We start from the raw sequence: 2,823 nt of genomic DNA on the forward strand, positions 1-2,823 counted from the left end.
AGAAGCTTCTAAGAGACCCGTTCTTTCTCTCTGAAATCCCTCTGGAGCCCCCATTTGATGATTTGTTAAAAAAAACAAAAACAAAAACAAAAAAATAAACAAGAACAGCATAAATTGTGTTTTCCTCAACTGCCACTGTCTGTCACTCATTAGGGAGTGAGACCTTTGCGGCTTGAGGTGTCTGTAGCCCTAGAACTCTGCCTCATGCCGAGGAGTGAGCGTTATGTGATGTTTACTAACTCACTGCGGTACTTGGGACAGAACCCAGAGTCTGTGCATGCTGGGCAAACACTCTGCTGCTACACCATCATACCTCCTTCATCTATGTTTCTGAAAAAGGGTCGTGTTAAGTTGCCCATGTTGGACTTGAACTCATGATCTAGCCTAGAGAGGTTATGCATGTATTGTCCCCTGCCTCAGCCTCCAGAGTATCTGGGATTGCTCTCTGTGGTTATGCCCAGTTGAACTTTGTCTTTTAAAGTCTATTTTATTGTGCCTTTTAGACAGCATCTCACTGTGTAGTGCTGGCTGGCTAATGTAAGACTTCCTCACCCCATAGTCTCCCCATGAGAAGACATATAACCAAGTGGTGAGCATCCTGGCACTGGATTCAGACAGATCTTGCTCAGCCACATATGACCTAAATGTGATCATAACTAAGTCTTTTATCCATCTGCAGCTTTCTGTACATGTAAGAAACGGACAACAGTCCCTAACATACTACTGTGAGATGATGGGGTTCTTAGCTGTCTATATGCAGGAAGCTGAGGCCCAAAGATCTCTAGGGTGTCTAGGCTAGCCTGGGCTACATAATGAGATTCCCATCTCAAAACACAAAAACAAACAAATATAGCTGGGTATGATGGCTTGTGCCTTTAATCTTTTTTTTTTCCCCTTTTTTTTCGAGACAGGGTTTCTGTATGCCCTGGCTGTACTGGATCAGGATGGCCTCGTACACAGAAATCTGCCAACCACTGCCTCCCAAGATTAAAGGCATGCACCACCACTGTCTGGTTTCATTCCTTTAATCTTAAAGACAGAGGCAGGTGGATTATTTTGTGTATAAGGCCAGCCTAGTCTTCATAGTGAGTTCCAGGATATCTAGGGTTATATAGAGACCCTGTCTCAAAAAACAAAACAAAACAAAAAAACAACAACAAAAAACCTCCCCCCAATTCCCCACTTCCCTACCCCCAATGCTTGAAGCAATGGCGCAGTGGTTAAGAGCACTTATTACTCTTCCAGCTGACCCAGGTTCAGTTCCCAGCACCCATGTGAGGCAGCCTCTAATCCTGGTTGCAGGGGATCTGACACTTCCTACTGAACACATTGGCATATACTGACGCACTGGCTTAACTGACACTGATCACTGCTGCCCTTCCAGAGGTCCTGAGTTCATTTCCTAGCAACCACATGGTGACTCACAACCATCTGAAAGGGGATCCGATGCCCACTTCTGGTGAATCAGCGGCAGCGTACTCATATACATTAAATGGGCTTAGTAGTATGAATCAGCTGTATCAGGACTCCAGGTAAATACTGCTTTGCAAACTAGACGAAGAAAGCGACTTGAATGAGTACTACTGAATGAGGGAGGATATGAAAACTTGTCAGAATCTCTTCGAGCATATTTTTATTTTTATTTTTTTATTTTTGGTTTTTCGAGACAGGGTTTCTCTGTGTAGCCCTGGCTGTCCTGGAACTCACTCTGTAGACCAGGCTGGCCTCGAACTCAGCAGATCTTTAGGTGGAAGGAAACTATGGGGGGGGGGGGTTCAGCCTGATTAAGGGCAAGTGGATGGGGTGGTGTCATTATTAGACATTCCGTTCCATGCTCTCGTCAGGCGCAGCCACGCCTGTTCCTTTAGCCTGTCCCACCTCCCAGCCCTAATGAATTCTAGGCTCTGTTCCAAATACTGAATAAGGTAGAAAAGATTAAAATAAAGCGGTTCCGGATAGAACGAGCTCTTCATCTCCAGGCTGGGGCTGCAGAGGCCGGCTCAGTCCCCGCCTCCGGGGCGCTGATTGGTCCGCGCCGTGTGACGTCACGAGAGGGTTTTTAAAGAGGAACCCGAGCAGCGGCACAGCGAAGTCCGCTGTGGCTGAGACGCGAGAAGTCGGTGTCTGGTTGGCGTGGCTGGCGGGGAGTGCGGCTGGCTGAAGGTAAAGGAGGGTGTCTGGACCGTGCAAAGGCGCCGGCTTGCGGGGTATAGGAGCGGGTGTCGACCGCTGGCTAGAGAGTCGCAGGGCCGTGGGGTGGTGGTCACAGCGCCCGCAGGGACGTGCCAGCGTTGTGGGTATGCGGTGCTTGTGGGAGCGCGACCCACCCACATCGGTGCTCTTACTTTGGGCACACTGCCCGACCGCCTCCTTCATGCGAGGATTCTCCTCTGGGGAATGGAGAGCACAGCTTCTCTTTTTCCTCAAGCTCGGAGAGGAGCGCAGGAAAACGACCTTATTTTGGATCTAGCCTGCAAGATCCGCACCCTCGAAGATCCTAATACCGGAGAGTTTCTCTGACCACAGGGCCTCTCCTAGGGACCCCTGGGACAGGAGCGCGCCGTGTTACACATGTAGCTACTTTTTTTTTTTTTTTTTTTTTTTTAAGAAGAGAGGAAGGAGAAAGACATTGGAAATGGTTTAAAAGCGCCTACCCTAAAACATGAGGACCCTAATTGGTTTCTGAGACCCACATACTCTTGTAAGTTGTCCTGACTTCCACACTCAAGCTGTGAGTGGCGTACACACACGCACAAAACATTTACTTTGGAAAAAGAGGCACTTAAAAATCTTTTTTTTGTTTGTTTGGTTTTTTTTTTTTTT

The 2,823-nt window shown here is 47.9% G+C and overlaps 1 protein-coding gene across 2 annotated transcripts in view; it reads left to right on the forward strand.

Annotated features, from left to right (window-relative positions):
• Positions 1-2,072: 2,072 nt before the first annotated feature.
• Positions 2,073-2,823, forward strand: part of Arl4d (ADP ribosylation factor like GTPase 4D) — a 2,318-nt gene continuing 1,567 nt past the window's right edge. Inside the window, exon 1 of one of the 2 annotated variants that reach the window (XM_021213439.1) lies at positions 2,073-2,163. The gene's annotated coding sequence lies outside the window, so the exon portion shown is untranslated. Of the gene's footprint in view, positions 2,164-2,613; positions 2,702-2,823 lie in introns of those variants that run through there. The other variant, XM_029546274.1, reaches the window with a different exon arrangement.

The sequence above is a fragment of the Mus pahari genome, chromosome 14, assembly GCF_900095145.1.
Source record: "Mus pahari chromosome 14, PAHARI_EIJ_v1.1, whole genome shotgun sequence".
Classification (NCBI taxonomy): Eukaryota; Metazoa; Chordata; class Mammalia; order Rodentia; family Muridae; genus Mus; species Mus pahari.